Raw genomic sequence first — 19152 nt, 5'->3', positions numbered from 1 at the left:
CGATGAAAATTCTATGACAGTATGACTTTACCAGGAACATATAAGGAAGAAACACCAATCTTATATAAATTATTTTAGGAAAAGAAGAAACATCCCCAACTCATTTTATGTAATCAAAATAATTTTGATGCCAAAAATTGAAAGAAAACTATAGGCTGTTGGGTGTAGTGGCTTATACTTCTAATCCCAGCACCTTGGGAGACCAACACAGGAGGATTACTTGAGGCCAGGAGTTCAATGTTAGCCTGGGAAACATAGCAAGACCTCATCTATACAAAAAAAATTGAAAGTAGCTGGGCATGGTGGCGTGTACCTGTAGTACTAGCTACTTGAGAGGTTGAGGCAGGAAGATCACGTGAGCTTAGGAGTTCGAGATCGCAGTGAGCTATCGGACCACTGAACTCCTGCCTGAGCAACAAAGCAAGTTTCCATCTCAAAAACAAAGAAAAGAAAAGAAAAAAAGAAAAGAAAAGGAAGGGAAGGGGTAGAAAAGAAAAGAGAAGAAAGAAAAGAATACGATTATAGACCAATGTCTGCCATGAACATAAATTCAAAAATCATGAGAAATTTTAAAACATTAAAAAAAATGTACTCAGCCACAAAAAACAATGGTGATATGGCACCTCTACTATTATCCTGGATAGAGCTGGAACCCATTCTACTAAGTGAAGTATCCCAAGAATGGAAAAACAAACACCACATGTACTTGCCATCAAATTGGTGTTAACTGATCAACACTTAAGTGCACATATAGTAATAACATTCATCAGGTGTTGGGTAGATGGGAGGGGGTATGAGGGAATGGGTATATTCACACCTAATGAATGTGGTGCACACCGTCTGAGGGATGGACATGCTTGAAGCTCTGACTTGGGTGGGACAAAAGCAAATACATAACCTAAACATTTGTACCCCTGTAATGTGTTAAAATAAAAAAAAAATTTTTAAGGAATAGAATATATTAATATTTAAAAATATATACTAAATATAAGATATTGTATATCATAATATTGTTGATAATTCATTATATTATTTATTAACTATATTAAATATAATAAAATATGTTGAAATACATTTAAAATAGTATATTGATTTTATACATTAATATAAAATTTATATTATATAAATATATATTTGTATTAAAATAATAGTCATACATTATGATTAAGATCATTTACATTAAGAATGCAAGGCTAGTTCAATAACAAATCAATAAACATAACCATTAAAAAGTAAACATATAAAAGAAAAATAATGTGAACATTTTAACATAGGTAGAAAAAACATTGATAAAACTGAACTTTCATGCATGCAAGATAGTAATAAAGAAGAATGTCCTTGATCTGATAAAAGGAATTGACAAAAAAAACTTAGAGCATGTCTTAGCTCAGGTTGCCCTAACAAAATACCATGTTTCATTTTATAGTTAACAAATTTGAGATCGTTGGCTTCTTCAGTTGATTCCTCTCTGTACAGAACAAGAGTTCTTACTGTAAATCCTCTCATTATAGGAGCTGAGATACATGATAAGCTCAGAAAAAATTGTACCAAAAGAAGAATATTTTCAATGTGATTTCTAATTAAAATGTGTAAATGTTTTAGTCCAAATATTTCCCCATACTATCTTTTACCTCTACTCAGAGTACCATTTTTTCACAAATATGTTTAAAAGTCAAAATTCATAAAATGATTTTTATTTTTTACTCATATATACTTAGTAAAATGTAGCTACCACAAACTGAAAGCCTTCTCAGAATACACATAAATCCAATCCATATCTATGAGCTCCATGTAAAGATTTTTTCCCAAGTCAAAATATAACAAAGCATAATTACATAATTTTAACATTAAATCTTAATACTGTTTATTCTCTGTGTTTAATTTGTTTCATTCCTCCTTGCTTTTGTGGGGATTTATTTCAATATATTTCTGTTTGCTTTATTTTCAATAAACACAATTCACTAAAGCTTTAAAAGCTAAAGGTTTTGGCATTGTAGTTATTGAATCCTTGGTTAAAGATTTTCAATTAATTACCACAATTTAGAAGTTTTGTTTCCAAAAATTAACAGTAACATCTATAATAATTGTCAAATATTTCACCTTTTACTAAATGAACTTCAAAAGCATTACTGTAATTCTATAAATTAGATTAAAAACAGAATTATTATCAGAATTAATTCGTTTTCTATTTGGAATCAGATGGCACCGATATAATACTGACATCATTTAACTCTGCCAAGTTCTTCTGCTAATGAAGCCAACATTCTAACATCTTTCATACATGCATAAGAAAACTTGAAATTAAAAATTAATAAAATTTATAAGAATAATCTTTTCATAAAAATAAAAAGTGATATGATAATGCATTTTCTAAAGCTCCATGTGTTCGGTTTTTTCTTTGTACAGAGTCTTAAAATAACAATTACCTTTTGAAATAGATGCAAACACTTCTTCATCAGGTTTGTGTCTTGCATTTCGTTTCCAGTGATACCACCACAGCACTCATCAAAAATGGTAAATGTTGAAAATCAGTTTTTGTAATTTACCATCATCAACACTCTTAAGAAAGGCAAATGTAGTACTTATATTATACATGCAGTTTCATTTTTGAGCTCATTGCTGCTTAAAGGGTATCTTTCAAAAAGATAATAGTTAATTTTGTATATGTAACAAGAGATTTCAGACTATTCTCTGAGTCTTGTGGCCGAACAACTTAGCTTCTATTTCCTACATATATTTCACAGACAAGTAATATACAATTTCCCACATTTTCCATAGAGACTTCATGCATCATGAAACCAGCAACCCAGGCCATGACCTAACTGGCTCTAGAGTCAGCCAAATGCTTTGAAGCAGCAGCAGAATGGACTACTTTTTCAATACTAGTGAAAACCAGAAAGATACAGCTCTCCCTAGCTTTTCCTGTCAATACACACTGTTTTGTCAACAAGTACCTGCCGACTAGGAAAGGTGTATCATCACTGGTTTTCTTTAAGGTTTAATGACCCGTTAAAGGGAGACTATTCGCTGTGTATGTATCTCAAATACACTATTGGATAAGAACATGACAGAAGCCAGAAGTACAAACTGCAAAAATAAATCCATTCTGACTTATTTTAATGCAAGTAGTACTAATAACTTATTCATTTTTAAAATGTGATAAATGCAAGATTAAACAGGATGCTGGGGGTGGAGGAGGCATGAACTAGAACTATCACATGTGAAACAGGATGTATAGTCTTCCTACCTCACAAACAGGATGCTACACCATTTGTGAAGCAAAATTTAGAAAAATAATAATGCTTCTCTCGCCCATTGAAGCCAAGAAATATTCTCAAATTCTTTGAACATTTATAAATACATCTGAAAACTCATATTGTCATCTAGGCTAGAATTTAAACATCCCTCATGGGGGTCTCATTACTTCTTCCCAAAGAATAGGTAAAATTACTCCTTTCTCTGTGGGAGAAGCCATGGTACCAGGTATTGAGTGGACAAATATAAGGGGTGGTTCTTTGAACTGTTTTTCTCTCTATACAGTAGGAATAAAAAAGTTGGGCAGTCTGGACATGCAGTTTAAGTGGTAAGATATTGGCGGTGGGGGAAACCTCTAGTATCTTTCTCACTTAAGATATTAATATTTCCCACTTAAGAAGATTCTTCCCAAAAGACTTGCAACTTGAAGATAACCTGAAAATAGCTCACTCCTCCCTCCCACAAATACTGACCCTTCAGTTTCTCTTATTGTGTATGCTCTCATATCTCTTCTCATTGTGGAGTAGTGAGATCCAAGTATTAGCTTTGGAAAGAAACCTAAACTGGGCTTTGAGGCTGCTTTGCTTCTTGACCATTCAGAATCATTTGGCTTTGGTAATGGCATTCTCCATGAGGTCCAACCTAGCTCCCTGGAGAGATCCATGAGAAATTGGGTAAATATCCTGTCCATCATTGAGGGTGACTTTGTCTTTCATTCACTCCTTAAAGACCTCCTGAAGAGACATAATTGTTCAACAGAAGAATAGAAATGTTCCCATGTCTCCTGGCTAACTATTTTGCTACCCATAAATATCTTCAATACCTAATAGACAAAATGACATTCATCATATGGATAGACTTTACATATTATCAAAGATTTATAGGATATAGTCTAAATTCCTCAATAGGGTATTCAAGCTCTTCATAGTCTGCATCATCCCTGAACTGTCCAACACAGAGGTCCCCTAACCTCATAGAGTTATTGAAGACATAAAACTGAGATGTGCTGTAAATGTAACATACAAACTGGATTTTGGAGACTAAATGTGAAAAAAAAAGATTAAAATATCTCATCAATATTATTTATATGAGTTGCATGTTGAAATGGTAGTATTTTTGATATACTGAGTTAAATAAAATATAAAAATTAATTTAAATTTTTCCATTTCCCTTTTTTTAAATCTAGCTACTAGAAAATTTATAGTTGCATGTGTGACTAGCATTTTATTTCTATTGGAGAGCACTGGTCTAGATCTTGCTTCTCATCTTGAAGGGTTATTCTTTTTATTGCCCTGCCTACAGATTTATGCTTCAGCACTTTGCAAATAGAGTGTTCTGAATGTATCATACTGCCTGGAAAATTATGCTTTACAATTGTTCTTCCTCTTCAACTCTCACCTCACAATACCCTATAGAAGAAATATAATTCCAAGATTCAATAGATGGATAGCTCAAAAGCATAGTTCAGATTCACTTCCTTTGCAAAGTCATTTCTGTTCTCTAAGATACTTAGTTGTGCTAATCCTGTGCCTTATGCCTATGTTGACTAGTGAACTCATTACACTGTGCTATATTATTATTTATATGTGTGTCTGTTTGGTCACCTGCAAACTCCTTGAGGTCAGAGACCATGACATACATGCTTAACATAATACATACTTTTAATGAATGTTTCCTGAATGTAATCAAATAATATCCATCCTTATTCCATTGTTAATTTGAATTAATTAATATCAGTACATAATCCATCAATATTAATTCAAACTAAAGTGATTTTGAGAAGTTACTTGCTACTGTGGTAACTAAAATGCCTACTTAAAAATAATTCAGAAACAAACTGAATATGGTTATCAATAATTATATAATCATCATGAATTATAGTTGCATTTACATGCAAAGCAAAATAACTACATAATAGCAAACAAAAAGCTTCTTTGAAAGGTAATAATTGCTGATAATTATTAATTAAGATGTACATGGCACCATGTAAAGTTCTCCATATATCTCATTCAGTATCTCATTCAGTCTTCACAATATATTTTTATCATGCCAGTTTTAGAGATACATAATCTGGCTTAAGTAATTAAAATAAATTATCTAAAGTCACCCATAATATAAGGTAAATCTGAGATTAAACACAGGTTCTCTCACTCTAGACCCCTTGAACTTCTAACCTTTTGGAGATAAATTATAATATGGGTATCCCAATAGGTTCAAAGACCACTAAAAATGAAATATTTTGCCATATAGAGATAGATCTGTTTTTATCATCTGAGCTAGGTTCTTTGTCCTCAGATTTGCTAAGAGTTCTACAGAATTCACAAACATCACTGGGTCAATCCTTTGTAATAGGATGAAAGGCATAGAGAAGAATCCCAAAATACATTCGTTATCAGAATGTCAGGTCAGAATACAAACAGACTGGCAAAAAGAAGAGAGGAACACAACCTTTAAAAACAGCTGACAAAGCTCATAAGGTAGGTCTCTGCTTTCTCTTGAACTGAAAATTTAAAACCAGAGTTTAGAATTTTTATCTTTTCCACTCCACCATGCTATTTTTGGCTTGTATCCATTATGCTTGGATTACTGAATACTTTCCTCACTGAGCTCTCTTGATTTGTAGCTATAAAGCCCTTAGAGGTTCAGCACTATCTGCAGAATAAAGTCCAAGGTCCACCTACCTTCCTGGCTTCCAGTCAGCCACCACTTCTTTCCAATGTTACACTACACTCCTATCTTCCCCTATACGTGCACTTACATCCTAGGATACTAACTCAAACAGCCTTCCTAACCTGTCGCCCACATTGTTATCACCCTGCCCTTACACATACTATTTTTCACCCTAAAATATTCTTCACTTCACCTGTACAAAGCTTAGCTCTTCTTACAGATACAATTCAAGCACACCACTTGCCTAATGATTCAGATACAAAATAGAACTTGTCCACCCTGTACCTAAAAACTGAGCTTCCTTATTATTATTATTGACTTTGCTTTGTGTTACATTCCATACAAATAACACTTTTTCTTCTCAAATGAACCACTACTTTTCAGGCAAAAGCCATTGGCTATTCATAAGATGTATTATAAGATCCCTAATATAGATCTATAAATACAGTCAGAACTTAGTACAACTTTATTCTATTAATAAAACTAAGTATCAATTGGTTGGTTCTCAAATTATCAGTTTCAAAATATTGTTATCTATTGAAAGATTATGACATTTGGCCTTTGCAATAGAGTGAAGGTCAACATATCACAGATTGAGTGTCTAGCAACAGCAGACGTATGAGAGCCCTCCTTAAAAAATAAAACACTAAACTAGAAAAACTTATTAAAGAATCAGAAGAGAATTACTCCTTCTGATGTACTTTTTTGGGGCTTTTAAGCTGTTTGCAGTGGCTCTTCTTTCCATCATTTTTTTTTTCATATTCAAATTTAACACAGAATGTGCTTGAGTTATTTCTGGAGGCCATAATTAGATTAGATAGAAGCTTCTCAAGAAAAATCTGGTAGTTAAAAAATGTTAAATATCATTTCTAATTACCTTAATATAGTTCAAATAAAACATAAGACACTAGAACAGAACTTTGTTCTAAATAACTATAGATGAAGAAAAGATAAATTTTTTTCTTTGCTCCCTCATTCCCAAAGAGTTTTTCTATGATGGTTTTCTGGTCTCATTGAATTGATATTTATCAGAGATGTTAACACTTAGATGTCCTCAATAATTTTTAAAATATTGAATTGAATAAATGCACATGATAGGTTCATTCATTTCTGTTCACAGAATGTAATATGGGTCCTATGTGACTCCATAGGAACTTTTAGATAAAATGAATTAAAATACTAGCAGCAATAATCATAGTCACTTAACAAATGAATACAAAGGAAGAAATAAAAGATTTGTGTCAAATAGAACATACCAAAAGAGTGAAACGATTATTTAAAGGAAATGTATTTTAAAAAGAGAGAGAAAATGTAAAAGCAAAATGCTGAAGTAGGTTGTATTTTTAGAAAATGTTGAAGACATGTAATATTATTTATTAGAGAAATTAGGGACAAGAATCATTCATTCAGAAGATTACTTCTAAGGCCAAATTCCATTGTTAAAATGTTAAAAACATGACCTAAGCCAAATATAATAACTTTTTGTTTTATTTTGAAAAATAGAATTAAACATGAAATAATTTTAAAACATTTTGTTTCCTAAAAACCAAAACAGGACATAGCCCACATTAATCAGGCAGAAAATCAACTTTTACTTAAGATTCTCCAAGATTTTCTTTTATAGCGTAAGCCAATTGATAATGAACAACCTGATTAAATGAATAGAGTTAGGATAAAGAACAAATCTGAGATTGTATAATCAGTAGGATTCTCATTTTCTAAAATTTTGAGTAAAGGTCATTGCTTAAGCTACTGTATACCGGATAAATTCATGAGGGTTTCCAAAATTCCATTGACTACATTGTCCTCATAGTACAGACTGATAGTAAAATCCTGAGAACATATGCTACATTTGATTTTATCCAGAGGTAAAAATCTCTATGTACACAACTAACAAAGTTGAAGAAGAAAGATACAAAGTAACTAAAATAATTAATGTTGTATTACTATGTGCTTTATAGATTGAGTCTCTCAAAAACCTAACTGTTTGCACCTGATCTAAAAATCACTCCAGAACACTATATTAGCAATCTTTTACCATCCTGAGTACATAACAGGAAGGCATGCCACTGACTTCTTTCCAGAAAAGGAAGAAATTATTTTGGCATTTGGTCTCCCACTGGTCTCTAATGTTAAAAGGTAAATTAGTTTTAAAGAGGTAATGTGGTTTAGATTGCTTTCAGTAGAGCTGTGATTTTCTGAACCAAAGTGAAAGCTTTATAACTTTATCATTAAAAAGAATGTAATGAAAGGCAGTGTTATATAATGAGGGAAATAGAACTTCTTAAAAGCAAGAAAATAAAACTGAATATTACTGTAGCCCCAGCTACTGGGGAGGGTGAGGCAGGAGGATTACTTTAGCCCAGGAGTGGGAGACTGCATTGGGTTATACCCTGCCACTGCGCTACAGTCTGGGTGACAGAGCAAACCCCCTGTTTCAAAACAACAACAATAACAAACACGTTATGAAAATTAGCGTATTAAAGTATCTTTATGTTAGAAAAATCCAGATGAAAATTTATTATGGTTTCATGTCTGTTCAAATCTATGTTTCAGGAAATGAGGGAAACAATTTTTTTTAAATGTAGCAAAGCAAACAAAATAGCAAATGGCTTAAGGAATTGTACTGAACATATACATAGAAGCAAATACCCATAGACACTAACACAACTGGATGAAAAATAAGAAGTGATTAATGGTGTGGTCCCGCATTCTAAAATATATGGATCCTACTTCAATGTTCCCTCTTCCAACACCCTCTTTATGCCCACCCCTACCTAGCACTCTCCCATGCAGCACAACCAGACATAGACTGTAGAAATTGGAGACATCTACTTCAAACCTGTCATTTTATGAGTCTTCAATTTCTATACTTAGTTAAAGTCATTTTTGTTTCTTTACGTATTTTTCAGAGACTAAATATTATTAGATTTCTGAATGAAAGAGCATCTATTATAGATACATAGAAACCATTCAATTCTTCTATTCATGTTTCCATCTTAACACCCAAGGGCTCCTTACTCAAAGCCCTAGGAGGACAAGGGTTAAGAAGGAAGCATGACAATTCAGTGGGCACCAACTGTGCCTTTCAGGGATGCAGTTCTGTATAACCAGGGAGCTTGTATTTGTGGAAATGCTATGTCTAGAAAATGCAATTCATATTTTCCTTTGCTTCAAATTCAAACTTCCTGAAATAGACATATTTTTAAAAAATGTTTCCAGAGAAAAAGTGGGAAGTGGGAATAAAAAATCTAATTTTAATTTTTTTCTTTTACTTTCATCCACAGTCATATCCTAGCCAACCAAGTTCTCTACCACCTTCACTGCAATGATTTACTCCCTGTATTCATTGCCTTACTACGGCCTCTTAGACATTCAGAGCAGAAAACTCTGGGTAATACACTTTGTTCAGCATCTTCTGATAGTTCTTATTTCCTATCTTGATCTTTGGCTTCCACCTCCAGTGTCAAAATTGGCATGATCTGCTATAGCTTTCTCAATTTCTCTTCTCTGTGATTTGTGATAATGGATTTCAGATAAATTTAAACATACTGTCAACTCTCTATTATGTTAATTATTCTAGGATATATATTATTTTACCTTTGTCTCAAAGTTCTGTTTGTTTTAACCCACAGAGATTTTTGATTCATTCAAAGGCCCTTCGGAAAGATATCTTCATAATTTACCCAGAAATAATGAATGTATTATTTTTCTTTTAACAGTTAATCAATTGTAAAACACAGTTGCATTTTTATAATTATGGCCAAATCATGTTTTTTATTTGATAGCACAAGAACAAATTGACTTTAAGAGTAGACCCTGAGTTTGAAGAAGATTTAAGAAAATAATATATATTAAATTGTATTTATGTCATAAGTGCATATTTTAAGGATGTCTGTCCACAGTAAATCTTCTGTATTCTGGGGTAAACAGATTGCAAAAAATCTGAGGGTTCTGCAGGAACATAATAAAATATATGCTAAAGGTTTTTTGTTCTAAAAAAAAGACAGAGATACACAAAAGTAGAGAGAACAATATAAAAACTCTGTATGTGATAAAATTAGATAGATTTCTCTACTCTTGTCCTTTTGTTTCAATTTCTTTCTTTCTCTCTCTTCTTTAGCCAGAAATATTATAAAGCAAATATTAGACATCATGTCATTCACTCATATTTATCTCAGTATGTTTCCCCAAAATATAGGAACATTTTCTTATATAATTGCATTGCTATTACCACAATCAACAAAAATTACCAATAATTCCTTAATATTGAGTTCTAATGCATATTCAAATTTCTCTGTTCTTTATTTTTTAAAATATCTTTTTGATGCTGATTCTTAAAATTAGAATTCAGATAAATTGTACATATTGTGTCTCTTCAGTCTTCTTTAATTGAGAGTAAGGTCCTCCACTTTTTTTGTCATGCCTTTAATTTGTTGAAAAGAACTCATTTAGTTATCTTACAAAAGGACCTATATTCTAGATTTTTTTTCCTCCCATCTTATAATGTGTTTCTCTATCACCTGTATTTTCACTAAACTTAAAGTTGAGTCTGAAAGTTTCAATAAATTTAAAGTCAAGTATTTGGGGAAAGAACACATTAAGTGGCACTATGGTTTACTTTTTCCCCAGGTGGTGCTAAGATTGACATATTAGTGACACCTTGATGCTGCCTTTATAAAGTTTTTCCATCAACATGCATCTAATAGTTTTATTAACTGAGGATATTTTTCAGAATCATTTCTTTCTTTAGAAATTGCAAAAAGTAATGTTTTTTTTTAAATTATATTATTTATTTCATATTTATAAACTGAATTCTTCTCATCAATTAGGGATGTTTGTTTACCTTGTTCATATAGAAAAGGCAAAATAAATTCTTAATTCTCTCTTCCATTGGCCATCTTCTGAGCAAGGAGTTGCAATTTGCGATTGTTACCAACTGTATTTGGGCTTTACAGGTTTATGAGTGCTACTATGAACTCATAGTTTTTAGTATAAAAATATGACTTTAAACACATGGCCTATTAGTTTGGAGATTTATTACAAAGTAAAATGTAAATTCATTATTTACTCTTCATATAATTTATCTAGAATTGAAAAATGTTATAGCAAGAGTATGGAGAGAATCAATTGTATTCATTTACAGCTCATATCTTTCTTTAAATATTTCTGAGTTCTTAAACAAGTGGACATAAGAAAACTTTGTGCACTGAATTTTGACAAAGTAAGATATACTTCTATAGAGATTAAAATTATTTGTTAATATTTTTATTTGACAAAGTAGCAAAATGATATTGTCATGTAAGATAGCAACACAAGTGCTAGTCTTCATAAAACAACTGTGCAGTTATAGGTAGAGATTCCTAGTCTGAATCTTTACTGCAATATTCAGGTAAGTTCCAATCAGTTCAAGCAGTTGTCTGAGTGTAGCAAAAGCCACATCTTTGACTCAGGACTCTATGAAGAGGACAACATAAGGATAGAATTGCTAAACCCAAAGTATGAAATGAAATCAAATTTCCCATAAAATAACATAAGCACAAGTATACACATGTAATAGTGAATGAATAAGCAGTTCTAATATTGAAAATTTTACTTTACACTCACTCAAATTTTGTATTTATTTAGATTGAAAAATTAGATAAAAGTTCTTTTTTTAAAATTTTTATAGATACATAATATTTGTACATATTTATGGGGTGCATGTGATATTTTGTTGCATGCATAGAATGTGTAATGATCAAGTCAGGATATTTAGGGTATCCATCACTTCGAGCAATTATCATTTCTACGTGTTGGCATTTCAAGTCGTCTCTCCTAGCTACTTTGAAAGTACAATAAATTGTTAAAGATTATTACCCTACTCTGCTATCAAACGTTAGAACTTATTCCTTCTATCTAACTGTGTGTTCATACCCATTAATCAACCTTTTAGCATTCCTCCCCCTCCTAAACACACACCCTTCCCAACCTCTGCTATCATTCGATTCTCTACTCCATGAGATTAAAAAGTTTCACTTCTTACTAACAATTTGGTCTTCACCAAGTCTCTTAACATTTTTAAGTGGAGTCTTGGCCATTTATCAGTTCTAAATTGTTTAAATGATTGTACCTTCCTTGTAAACCCTCTTTTTAAATGATGATTTAAAACTTTCTTTGTAAACCCTCTTTTTAAATAATGACTTTTTAAAATCTTACATTTATCTTTGAACTTATCTTTATTCTTATGTAAATTTGACTGAATGTATATGTCATATGACTGTTATATTTTTATATACTTTAGTCCCTTTGAATCCCTGACATTTATAGTGTCCGTGATCATTTGGGACCATAAATAGAGAGATCACAGATAACAGTAGGGTTAAGTGGGTTTAACTCTAGCCACACTATCTGATAAACTTTGTGTACTCTTATGAGATCTATTATATCAGAATTTTAGGAATGAATCTCAAGAATCAATGTTTTTTAAAAGCTTTGTGGATCTTTCTCACATGGCCATCTTACGTGGCTGTAGATATACAGACAGGTGATTTTGCACTCTGGGCTTGATGGCCTCACATTTGTAAACGACACTCCAAATTTCCTTTTCACTTAGGAGTCTCCTATAAGTTTCCTTGTATCTCCTTTCCTATCATCATCTCCCTGAAGCTGTCCTTTCCCAAATTGTACCCTGAAGAAACGACTTCTCAGGGGGAGGATCAAGATGGCAGACGAGAAACACCGCCAGACAGAGTGTCTCTGCAGAAAAGACAGATTCTAGCAGAAATTAGAAAAAAGAAGCAAGAAGATGAGCATACAGCGGACGAGGGCCAGAAGGAGGGTTACCTGAGACCCCGGGAGACTCCACGGGAGGAGGCTGCAGAGGAGAACTGGAAGCTGAGACCGCTGGAGCAGCCCGGAGAACAGAGGCAAGAGTAGGTGGATCAGTCACCTTTCCCCTCCCCTGCATCTCAAACTGCTGGTGGGCTCCCCAGTGGGTGGAGAGACCTGCGGACACCAGCCCAGAGACGGCCGCCACCAGCTAGCGGTGAGCCTGTACTGGACGTGGCACCAGGCTCCCAACTCCCTCCCGGCACCTCCATGTGCACAGACCCGAGCCGCACGGCAGGTGCCATATTGCCTCCTCCTCCCCTCCGCCGACCCTACCCGCGGCTTCCCAGAGAGACAATACAGCCACCAGCCAGAGGCACCTCCAGGGAACGGGACGTTCCCTTTTGGAACCCTACAGCTGACTAAGGGGAACTCAGACTGTGAGCTCCCTACACGCCAGCCCTCCCAGGTGCTGCTGGCACGGTGTTCCCAGGAGAACGGTGCCAACTCAGAGGCTGAGAGACATAGACCCAGGTTGGGCTCCCTGTGGGTGAATTGGGACCGCAAAAACCTAAAGGAAAGAAACAACTACTGATCGACATGGGAAGAAATCAGCGAAGGAACTCAGGAAATAAGAAGAACCAAACGGAAAACACACCCCCAAAGAGGAGCACCAGCCCCCTAGAAACGGACACCAACCAAAATCAGGCAACCAAAATGACAGAAGAGGAATTTCGTATGTGGATCATAAGAACACTCACCAAGCTGCAACAACAACTCAATAACCAACACAAAGAAACCACAAAAGCCTCCAGGACCAAGAACAAAAGTTCACTAAAGAAATAGACACAATGAAGAAAAGTTTAACCAAACTCCTGGAAATGAAGAATCAATTCAAGGAACTACAAAATACAGTGGAAAGCCTCAAGAACAGGGTAGATCAAACAGAAGAAAGAATCTCTGAGATTGAAGATAACATCCTCCAACTAAATAAAACCGTCACAGAGATAGAGCAGAGAAACAAGAGAAAAGAGCAAAGCCTACAAGAGATGTGGGATTATGTGAAGAAACATAATGTGAGGGTCATAGGGTTACCAGAAGGGGAAGAAGACAACACTCAAGGGTTGGACAAGCTATTTGAAGATATAATAGAGGAAAATTTCCCAGGCCTTGCTCAAAATCTCGATATACAAGTTCAAAAAGCTCAGAGGACCCCTGGGAGATTCAATGCAAACAGGAAGACGTCACGACATGCAGTCATCAGACTGACCAATATATCAACTAAAGAGGCACTTCTAAGAGCTGTAAGATGAAAGAAGCAAGTGACATACAAGGGAAAGCCAATTCACATAACACCAGACTTCTCTAATGAGACTTTACAAACAAGGAGAGACTGGGGCCCCATTCTCACTCTTCTGAAACAAAACAATGCCCAGCCTAGAATCTTATACCCTGCAAAACTAAGCTTCATATATGAAGGAGAAATTAAGTCATTCTCAGACAAGCAAAGTCTCAGAGAATTCACCAAGACAGACCTGCCCTACAAGAAGTACTCAAAACAGTGTTACGCACGGAAGACCATAATAAAAACTCATGGATATAAAAACAACCAAAACCCTAAGATTAAAGGCCAGATAATACAATGGCTCAAGAGATAAATCAAAGCGACAACATCCAACCCAACAGAATGAACAGTAATCTACCTTACCTATCAGTTCTCTCAATAAATGTGAATGGCTTAAACTCTCCACTCAAGAAACTGGCTGAATAGATAGGCTGGCTGAATGGATAAGAAAATACAGGCCAAGTATATGCTGTCTTCAGGAAACACATCTAACCTGCAAGGATGCATATAGACTAAAAATAAAAGGGTGGAGATCAATATTCCAAGCAAATAGAAGCCAAAAGAAGGCTGGTGTGGCAGTTCTAATTTCAGACGATTTAGTTTTTAAACCAGCAAAAGTAGTAAAAGACAAAGAGGGTCATTATATAATGGTGAAGGGCACAGTCCAACAAGAAGAGATAACAATTTTAAATATATATGCACCCAACTTAGGTGCCCCCAGTTTCATAAAGCAAACCTTACTGGAGCTAAGCAAATGGATTCATAGCAACTCCATAATCACCGGAGATTCAACACCCCACTGATGGCACAAGACAGATCCTTGAAACAGAAAATTAATAAAGAAATAATGGATTTAAACAAAACCCTGGAACAATTGGGTCTGACTGACATCTACAGGACATTCTACCCCAAAGCCACTGAATATACATTCTTCTCATCAGCTCACGGGACATTCTCTAAGATTGACCATATCCTAGGACACAAAGAAAATCTCAAGAAATTTAACAAAATAGAAATCATACCATGTACCTTCTCAGATCACAGTGGAATAAAACTAGAAATCAATCCTAACAGAAACTCACATTTCTACACAAAAACATGGAAATTCAACAACCTCCTACAAAATGATTACTTCATGAATGAAGAAATCAGGATGGAAATAAAAAAATTCTATGAAGAAAACGACAATGGAGAGACAAGTTATCAACTCCTCTGGGACACAGCTAAAGCAGTTCTGAGAGGAAAGTTTATCTCCATAAATGCCTATCACCAAAAGACAAAAAGATCACAAATAGATAATCTAATGAAACGACTCAAGGAGCTGGAAAAAGAAGAACAGACCAACCCCAAACCCAGCAGAAGAAGTGAAATCAACAAGATCAAATCAGAACTAAACGAAATTGAAAACAGGGAAGCTATTCAGGAGATTAATAAAACAAAAAGTTGGTTCTTTGAAAAAATAAACAAAATTGACACACCATTGGCTAAGCTAACGAAAAGCAGAAAAGAGAAATCTCTAATAAGCTCCATCAGGAATAAAAAAGGAGATATCACAAATGATCCCAAAGAGATACAAGATATATTTTATGAATACTACAAAAATCTTTATGCACACAAACTAGAAAATGTGGAGGAAATGGACAAATTTCTAGAAACACACAGCCTCCCTAGGCTCAACCAGGAAGAAATAGATTCCCTGAACAGACCAATCTCAACAGCTGAAATAGAAACAGCAATTAAAAATCTCCCTAAAAAGAAAAGTCCCGGGCCAGATGGCTTCACACCCGAATTTTACCACACTTACAAAGAAGAACTAATACCTATCTTGCAGAAACTATTCCACAACATCGAGAAGAACGGAAACCTCCCCGACACGTTTTATGAAGCAAATATTACTCTGATACCAAAACCAGGAAAGGATGCAACAAAAAAAGAAAACTACAGACGAATATCCCTAATGAATATAGATGCAAAAAGTTTCAACAAAATCTTAGGTTACCGAATCCAGACGCTTATCAAAAAAATAATCCACCACGAGCAAGTGGGCTTCATCCCAGGGATGCAGGGATGGTTCAACATACGTAAATCTATAAATGCAATTCACCATATAAACAGAAGCAAAAACAAAGACCACATGATTCTTTCAATAGATGCAGAAAAAGCTTTTGACAAAATTCAACACCCTTTCATGATACGAACACTTAAGAAAATAGGCATAGAAGGGACATACCTAAAAATTATACAAGCCATATATGACAGACCCATAGCTAACATTATACTGAATGGGGAAAAACTGAAATCGTTCCCACTTAGAACTGGAACCAGACAAGGCTGCCCACTACCTCCACTTCTGTTCAACATAGTGCTGGAAGTCTTGGCTACAGCAATCAGACAGGAAAATGGAATGAAAGGTACCCAAATAGGGGCAGAAGAGATCAAACTTTCACTGTTTGCTGATCATATGATATTGTATCTAGAAAACCCCAAGGATTCAACCAAGAAACTCCTGGAACTGATCAATGAATTTAGTAAAGTCTCAGGATACAAAATTAATACACAGAAATCAGAGGCATTCATATACGCCAACAACAATCTAATTGAGAACCAAATCAAAGACTCAATTCCCTTCACAATAGCAACAAAGAAATTAAAGTACCTAGGAATATACTTAACCAAGGAGGTAAATGACCTCTACAGGGAGAACTATGAAACACTGAGGAAGGAAATAGCAGAGGATGTAAACAGATGGAAATCCATACCATGCTCGTGGATCGGCAGACTCAATATCATCAAAATGTCCATACTACCCAAACTGATCTACAGATTCAATGCAATACCTATTAAAATCCCATCAGCATTCTTCACAGATATAGAAAAAATAATTTTACGCTTCGTATGGCACCAAAGAAGACCCTGAATATCAAAAGCAATTCTAGGCAACAAAAACAAAATGGGAGGCATTAATTTGCCAGATATCAAACTATACTACAAAGCTTTAGTAATTAAATCAATATGGTATTGACACAAAAATAAGAATATGGACCAGTGGAACATATGTGAGAATCCTGACATAAAACCATCCTCATATAGCCTTCTAATCTTTGACAAAGCAGACAAAAACATACGCTGGAGAAAAGAATCCCTATTCAATAAATGATGCTGGGAAAACTGGATAGCCACCTGTAGAAGGCTACAACAGGACCCACACCTTTCACCTCTCACAAAAATCAATTCACGCTGGATAACAGGCTTAAACCTAAGGTATGAAACTATTAGAATTCTAGAGGAAAAAGTTGGAAACACTCTCCTAAACTTCGGCCTAGGCAAAGAGTTTATGAAGAAGTCTCCAAAGGTAATCACAGCAGCAACAAAAATAAATAAATGCAACATGATCAAACTAAAAAGCTTCTGCACAGCCAAAGAAATAGTCATGAAAGTAAACAGACACCCTACAGAATGGGAGAAAATTTTTGCATCCTATGCATCCGATAAGGGACTGATAACTAGAATATGCTTAGAACTCACGAAAATCAGGAAGAAAAAATCAAATAACCCTATTAAAAAGTGGGCAAAGGACTTGAACAGAAACTTTTCTAAAGAAGACAGAAGAATGGCCAACAAACATATGAAAACATGCTCATCATCTCCAATCATCAGGGAAATGCAAATCAAAACTACAATATGATATCACTTAACTCCTGTGAGAATGGCCTTTATCAAAAAGTCTCCAAATAACAAATGCTGGCGTGGATGCGGAGAGAGAGGAACACTCCTACACTGCTGGTGGGACTGCAAACTATTTCAACCTCTGTGGAAAGCAATATGGAGATACCTTAAAGCGATGCAAGTGAATCTACCATTTGATCCAGCAATCCCATTGCTGGGCATCTACCCAAAAGATCCAATGAGACTCTACAAAAAAGACACCTGCACTCGAATGTTTATAGCAGCACAATTCATAATAGCAAGGCTGTGGAAACAGCCCAAGTGCCCATCAATCCAAGAATGGATTAATAAAATGTGGTATATGTATACCATGGAGTACTATTCAGCTCTAAGAAACAATGGTGACATAGCACATCTTATATTTTCCTGGTTAGAGCTGGAACCCATACTATTAAGTGAAGTATCCCAAGAATGGAAAAACAAGCACCACATATACTCACCAGCAAATTGGTATTAACTGAGTAGCACCTAAGTGGTCACATAGGTACTACAGTAATAGGGTATTGGGCAGGTGGGAGGGGGGAGGGTATATACATATATAATGAGTGAGATGTGCACCATCTGGGGGATGGTCATGCTGGAGAGTCAGAATTGTGGGAGGAGGGGGGGAAATGGGCATTTATTGAAACCTTAAAATCTGTACCCCCATAATATGCTGAAATAAAAAAAGAAAAAAGAAAAAAAGAAATGACTTCTCTTCTCTCCAAGGTGCCCTCTTTTCTTGTCTCTCTCAGAACAAATTCTCCTTTCTTTTTAATGTTCTGTTTTTATTTCTTTAAAATAAACAGCAAGTGAAATTTCTTCCCATATGCCCTGCCACATTACAGAAAAGCAATTCTCATCAAAGGAAAAAGCACCTTTTGGGATTAGCCTCAGGCCTTGCAATCTTGAGGTCTTCAATTACGATCTCTTACCTCTAGAGTTCTAGAACTCTAGTTCTCGTTTTGACCCAATTTTCAAACAAACACTTAATAAACACTTTTTAGATGATTATTGTGTGCCAGGCTCTCTGCTAACTCTGGGGAAGTAGAGATGAGCCAGCCAAAAACCATTCACTCCAGTGGCCTGCTGGGAAAGACTGGCAGCCGAACCACGCAGTATTACCTAAGTGGTGCAATGGAAGTAACAACAGAGTGCTGCGGAAACAAATGTTTCTTGCCTTTTTGAGGCCCACGAGTGGGTCTTCCTGCTTGTTATACCACAGCATTAAAGACAGCACCTGCAGCCATTTGATATAAACTTGCTGGCAAAAAGAATCTGCACCACGTTTTCTGCTCTGTTCCATCCTATTGTCTTTCTTAGTTGTGTCTTCCGTTGACCACAGCCCTTTATTTCTCCTTGTCACT

The 19152-nt window shown here is 35.0% G+C and overlaps 1 long non-coding RNA gene across 1 annotated transcript in view; it reads right to left on the bottom strand.

The window, feature by feature from the left end:
- Window positions 1–712: 712 nt before the first annotated feature.
- The window catches only part of LOC105884539 (uncharacterized), a 54306-nt gene continuing 35866 nt past the window's right edge, over window positions 713–19152 (bottom strand). The window contains exons 3-4 of the long non-coding RNA XR_012918545.1: window positions 2427–2501; window positions 713–914 (exon numbers count right to left, since the gene is read on the bottom strand). This is a non-coding gene — a long non-coding RNA (uncharacterized LOC105884539). The remainder of the gene's footprint in view (window positions 915–2426; window positions 2502–19152) is intronic.

This window comes from Microcebus murinus, chromosome 3, assembly GCF_040939455.1.
Source record: "Microcebus murinus isolate Inina chromosome 3, M.murinus_Inina_mat1.0, whole genome shotgun sequence".
In the NCBI taxonomy this organism is placed as follows: domain Eukaryota; kingdom Metazoa; phylum Chordata; class Mammalia; order Primates; family Cheirogaleidae; genus Microcebus; species Microcebus murinus.
The sequence above is the reverse complement of the archived record's forward strand: the minus strand, read 5'-3'. Positions and strand labels throughout refer to the sequence as shown.